This window comes from Rattus norvegicus, chromosome 8 (assembly GCF_021556685.1).
Source record: "Rattus norvegicus strain SHRSP/BbbUtx chromosome 8, alternate assembly SHRSP_T2T, whole genome shotgun sequence".
In the NCBI taxonomy this organism is placed as follows: Eukaryota; Metazoa; Chordata; class Mammalia; order Rodentia; family Muridae; genus Rattus; species Rattus norvegicus.
The window spans coordinates 24,085,676-24,092,856 of record NC_141541.1 but is presented as its reverse complement, the minus strand read 5'-3'; positions in this window follow the sequence as shown (position 1 = coordinate 24,092,856).

Here is a 7,181-nt window from a genome sequence, read left to right as displayed (position 1 = left end):
AAACACACAGGCTAACAGAATGCCTGAGAAAACAGTATCTATCATTCTGCTGTATATAATAAACACACCTCAGTTATAAAGATAGACAATATCTCAGAATAAAGGGCTGGTAAAAAGTTTTCCAAGCAAACAGAATAAAAATTAAGCTAATTCTAATAAAATAGACTTTCAAGAATAATTAATCAAAAGAGATGGTGAAAGACACATTGTACTCATCAGAGGAAAATATGAAAAGATGATATGCCAATTCTAACATCTAAGTCCCAAACACAAATGTACATACATTCATAAAAGAAAGATTGCTGAAGCTTAAATTGCCAGTCAAGTCGCACACATTAACAGTAGTAGAGTTCAAGACTTCACTCTCATCTACTGACAGATTATCCACACAAAACCTAAACAGAGAAATAATGAAACTATTAGGTATCACAAATGAAATTGCCCTAAAGGACATCTATAAAATATTTTACCCAAACACAAAAGAAAATACATTCTTCTTGTTACCTCATGGATCCTTTTTGAAAATTGACGATATAATTCATCACAAAACAAGCCTCAACAGATATGAGAAAACTGAAATAACACTTTGTATCTTATGGGACCACAATAGTTTAAAGCTGAACTCCTATAATAGCACAAACAATAGAAAGATTAGACAATCATGGAAATTGAACAAGTCTACTCAATAATTTCTGGATCAGGGAAGAAAGAAAAGAAATTACTTTCTAGGATTCAATAGAAATAAAGACACTACATATCCAAACTTATGGAACAGAACAAACACACTGCTAAGACGGAAGTGCTTAACACTAAATACCTCCAAAAAGAAATTAGAACTTTCTCAAACCAGCAATTTAAAAATATATACCTGAAATCTCTACAAAAAGAAAAAGTAAACACTGCAAAGAGGAGAAGTCAGGAAATAATTAAAATCATGGCTGAAAACAATCAGATAGAAACAAACAAAGAATAAATAAAAGAATCAACAAAACCGAGAGAATGGTTATTTGAGAAAACCAACAGGATAGACAAAACCCTAGCCAAAGTAACCAAAAGATAGCATCTAAATAAATAAAATCATAAATGAAAAGGGAAACATAGCAACAGACACTGAAGAAATCCAGAGTCATTAGTCCTTATTTCAAAAACCTGTACTCCACAAAAATCAGAAATTATTAATTAAATGCACAATTTTTCTAGACAGATGCCACTTATCAACATTAAATTAAAATCAGGTAGACTATTTAAATGACCCTATAGCTTTTTTAGAGATAGAAGCGGTCATTAAAAGTCTCCTAACCAAAAATGCCTAGGGCCAGATGGTTTTAGTACAGAATTCTCCAAGCATTTAAGGACAAACTAATATCAATACTCCTCAAATTGTTCCACAAAAGAAAAAGAAGGAACAGTGATAAATTCATTCTGTGAAGCCACAGTCATCCTGATACCTAAACCACAGGAAGGCTCAGCAAAGAAAGCGAACTTCAGAATTATGAGCATTAATGCAAAAATGATCAATAAAATACTTGAAAACAAAGTACAGGAACAGACAAAAAAATCATCCATCATTATCAAGAAAGCTTCATACCAGAAAGGCAGATATGGTTATGTGAGGTCTGAATTGAACCTCTTCTGGGAACTCCTGAATTGAGACTCATGGGCATGGTGATAGATGAAAAAGCAAGAGGAGTTTATTCATTTCAACATATTGGGGCCATACCACTTCAAAGGGAAGACAACTTCCAGCAGATTCTTACAGGGGATTATGTACCCTGGAAACACTTCCAGTAGAATTCAAAGAATTGGGGCAGTATTTGCACAATGGTAACTAGGTAGGGTACTATGTGCATTTGGTGGAGAGAAAAATTTTTCAGATTAACTCAGTGTACTGCTCAGGACTTGCCAAGGGGGATTGGTTTGGAGCAACAGGTAGCTTTGTGTGATAGTTTGGCTTGCAGCTGTTCCAGGAACTACACCAGCTTTTTTTTCCTGAAAGAGAGGGGTCCTTGTGCTCAGAGGCTTGTGGTGGAACTTTTCCACTGGCCTTAGATTGACTCCAAAGCTGACTTTCAGTTCAACATATGAAAATCTATCAATGTAATCCACCATATAAGCAAACTGAAAAAAATCATATGATTATCTAATTTTTAGCTCTAAAAGTCTTTGACAAAATCCAACACCCCTTCATATAAAAAATTTAGAGAAATCAGTGATACACAGCAGATATATAAAAATAATAAAAGCAATATACAGCAAGATCATACCTAACATCAAGGAAAATGTAGAGAAACTTAAAGCAGTGTACTAAATCAGGGAAAAGACTGCCCACTATCTCCCTATGTACTCGCTATAATTCTTGAATTCGTAGCCAGACCATTAAGAAAACTAAAGTAGATCAAGGGAAAATAAATTCACAAAGAAGTCAAAGTATTGCTATTTGCAGATCATATGATAGTATGCATAAGCCACCCCCAAAATTCTACCAGAGAAAACTACTGTATTAGTCACTTATGGTTTTGCTCTTAGCCATTCTGACTGATATAAGGTAGAATTTCAGAGTTGTTTAGATTTGCATTTCCCCGATGACTTAATATGTTGAACAATTCTGTAAATACTTCCCAGTCATTTGAGATTCCTCAGTTGAAAAAATCGTTTTAGGTCTGTATCCCATTTTTTAATATGGGATATGTGATTTTGGTGTCTAACTTCTTTAATTACTTACATATTTTGGATAATAAGCCTCTGTTGGATATAAGGTTAGTGAAGATTTTCCAAATCTGTTGACTGCAATTCTGTCCTATTTACAGTGTCCTTTGCCTTACAGAAGCTTTTCAATTTTACAAAGTCTCGATTATCAATTGTTGATCTTAATGCCTGGTTATTTGTGTTGTGTTCAGGAAATTGTCTCCTGTACCAATGCATTTTAGGGTATTTCCCACTTCTTATTCAATTAGATTTAGTTAGTGTATCTATCTGTTTTTATGTTGAGGTGCTTGATCCAATAGGGCTTGAGTTTTGTGAGGACTGATAAATATGGATCTATTTGTATTCTTCTATTTCAAACATTTAGTTAGATCAGCACCATTTGTTTGAGATGCTTTCTTTTTTTCCTATTTTATGATTTTTGCTGTTTTGTTAAAAATCAAGTGTTCATGGTTGTATAGGTTTATTTCTCAGTTTTGCATTCTATTTGATTCATCAAACTGGCTGGTTCTATACCAACATAATGTAGTTTTTATCATTATTGCTGTGTGGTATAGTTTGAGATCAGAAATGGTGACTCCTCCAGAACTTCTTTTAATGTTCTGTATGACCATGTTATACTTCACAGACTCAAGAAGATTAAGAAGAAGGCAGGCCTAAGCAAGTAGGATTGAATCTCACTTAGAAGGGGAGTAGGAGTCAGAGGTAGGTAGGGAACTGGGTGGGAAAAGGAACAGGGAAAATTTGGAGGTGCTCAGTATCAGGTATATGGAGAGGTAGGAGAAAGGGCAAGAAGGCCAGGAGAATAATAGGAAATATGTGGGTGGCAGGGGTGATGATAAAGGGCATCCCAAGGATGTGTCAGAGAGATCAGGGATGGAAAAAGCTCCCAGAAGTCAATTCAGGTGACCCTACCTAAGATTCCTAACAACAGGGACATGGAACTAGAAAAGACTATCTCCTGTAGCCAGGCAGGACCCAATAGAAGATAGATTAAAACATCAAACAACTCATAAAATTTGCGTCCCAAATTTGGCTTGTCTACAACAAATGCAGGGACAAAGATGGAGCAGAAACCGAAGGAATGGCCAATCAATAACAGGCCTAATTTGTGAGCGATCCCATGGGCAAGTACCATTTCTCTGATGCTAGTAATGTTACTCTGCTATGTTTACAGACAGGAGCCTAGCATAGCTGTCTTCTGAGAAGTTTTAAACAGCATATGACTGAAACGGATAAAGATAAACACAGCCAAAATTTGTACAGAGGTATGGAATCTTATGGAAGAGTTGGAGCATGTCTTGAAGGCCATAAAGCAGACAGGAACTCCATGCGAAGACCAACAGAGTCAATCAAATTGAACCACTAAGAAACACAAGTATACCAAAGAACCAAAGTATATCAAGGAACCTTTAGGCACTGCAAAGAAGCTCCAATCAATATGTCACAGATATGCAGCTCAGTCTCATATGGCTCCCTGAACAACTAAAGCAGAGGCTCTCCCTAAAACTGTAGTCTGGCTGTGGAATCCATTCCCAACATGGCTACCTTGTCAGACCTCAGTAGGTTATGATACTCCTAATACTGTAGAGACTTGATATACCAGGGGGGAGGCTCACCCTCCAAGAGAAAAAGTGGTAGAGGTGAGAAAGGCCCTTTGTCAGAGCAGTAAGAGATGGACAGCATTTGGGGTATAAGTAAGTAAGTAAGTAAGTACTTCCAGTTTATGCCTGCACTAGGATTTGAACTGGTCCTACAGCTCTCTATACCCAAATCTCATGGGACAGAGAGCTTGACTCTCAGAATTGCAGACAATCCTGAGAGCTCAGGGGAGACCACCACTTCTGCTCACTTTCCTAGTTCAAGAGGAACCTACCAAGTGCCCTCTGTGCCCTCTGGGCACAGGAACAAAGGAGCTGTCAGCAGCAGTACAATTCTGATTTCTGCCTGTGCCCAGAGCTGAAAACTAGTGATTAGGAGAGCTGACACACCTGAGAGCAGAGGTTAGATCAATTATGCTCTAAGTGACCTACCTGGAGGCTTCAGGACAAACAAACCTAGGGGCAATATGGAACAGGACACTTCCAGTTTTTGCCTGTGGGACCCAAACTGACCCAGTCCTACAGCTCTCTGTTCCCAGATCCAGCTGAAAGAAAACAGTTCTACAGGAGTGCTGACAATGAGGCTAATAAGAGGTTCAAGCTACTGTCAGAGACAGCAAGACAAACTAACACCCAGAGAAAAAATGATGGCAAGAGGCAAGCACAGGAACCTAAGCAAAGGAAACCAAGACTACTTGTCAACATTAGATCTCAGTTCTTCCCCCAAGGCAAATACTGGATATCACAACACACAGGAAAAGAAAGATTTGGATTTAAAATCACATGTCGTGATTAAGATAGAGGACTTTAAGAAGGATGTAAATAATCCCTTAAAGAAGGACAACACAGGTAAACAAATAGAAGCACATAAAGAGGAAACATATAAATCCCTTAAAGAATTACAGGAAAACTCAACAGAACAGGTGAAAGAATTGAACAAAACCATCCAGGATTTAAAAATTGAAATAGAAAGAATAAAGAAAGCACAAAGGGAGACAACACTGGAGATATGAAACCTAGGAAATGGATCAGGAGTCATAGATGCAAGCACCACCATTAGAATACTAGAGATAGAAGACATAAACTCAGGGGCAGAAGATACCATAGAAAACATTGACACAACCATCAAAGATAATGTAAAATGCAAAAAGCTCCTAAACCAGAACATCCAGGAGAATCAGGTCACAATGAGAAAATCAAACATACAGAAAATTGGTATAGACATCAACAACATAACAATTGAACTGAGAATGGGGTCCACATTAGAGGAATTAGAGAAAGGAACTATGGAGTTGAAAGGGCTTGCAAACGCATAAGAAAAAAAATACCAACCAACCAGAGCTCCCAGTGACTAAACTACTACCCAAAGACTACACATGGACAGACCTATAGCTCCAGGTGCATATGTAGGAGAGGATGGTTTTGTGGGGTATCAATGGGAGGAGAAGTCCTTGATAGTGCCTACACTGGATCCCTCAGTGTAGGGGAATGTCAGGGTTGGGAGGTGGGAAGGGAGGGTATTGGAGAGGGGGAACACCCTTATAGCAGAAGGGGAAAGAGGATGGGATAGGTGGCTTGTGAATGGGAAACCTAAGACCATTTTTTATTTATTATGTATATTTAGTTTTTAAACTTTGAGCTTGCAATTTTCTTTTTTGGACTTAGAAATTTGGCGTTTTGGGTGCTTCCTCTATCTGTATACCTTTCTGTGCTTACTGTGGGAATTTTTTTCTATGATCTAGTTTAAGCCCTTCTCTTGGGATTCTTCTCCCTGATTTATGATTATAACTCAAGGGTTTTCCTTTTCATGTTTTTCCTAATTTTATGTTTTTTCCTTTCCAATATTTTTTAGAAATATCTTTTAGCTTCCCCACTAATAAGAAATGAATGAGCTCACAAATATATTAATAAATCAATAAAAATAAGTAAGTCAGTACGAGATGCAAAACATGCTAAAATGCCAGCAGCATTATTTAAGGATTCTTTTATTTAATTCACTGTGTGAATGGATTATTAAACTAACTCTTTGAGCCTACCTATTTTAGTGGTTCTTAATCACCCTAATTCTGTAACCTTTTAATCCACTTCCCCATGATGTGGTGACTCCCAACCATAAAAAAATTTGTTGCTATTTCATAACTGTAATTTTGCTACTCATTTATGGTGACATAAACACCCATGTTTTTTCATGTTCTTAGGAGCCCCTATAAAATTAGTTTGACCACAAAAGGGCTCATGACGTACATATACTCCTTATTTTTAGTATATAGATCTTTGGAATGCAGTGCTTAGTGTCATCTGTTGATTTGTATTTCCTTCTTAGAAGATGGTGAAGGTTGGGTAAAGGAAAGAATAATGCCAGAGGAAGATACTTTACTTGTTTGTTTTTTATGATTGCCAAAACCTTGTTTAGATGTGCATTTATCTTAATATTACCAGGTATCAAAAATATGTTCCAATACCCAAATTAGTAGCAAAATAATCACTATAAATTTCTTGCTAGATTTAGGAATGTTCATAGCAGCCTTATGTGTGATAGCTAGAAGCTGGAAATTACCCAGATGTCCCACAATGAAAGAATGGATAGAGAAAATGGGGTTCATTTACACAGTGGAATACTGCTCAGCTATTAAGAACAGGGACATTGTGAGTTATGCAGGCAAATGGATGGAACTAGAAAATATTATTATGGTTGAGGTAACTCAGACCCAAAAGCATGTTTTGTATGTACTCACTAATGAGGAGATATTAGCCAGTATAGTAACAAATACTGGAATACAATCTGCAGAACTCAAGAAAGTTAAGAAGCAGAAGGGCCCAAGAGAGGGTGTCTCAATCCTACTTGGGAAGGAGAAAAAAATTCATCACAGGGGACAC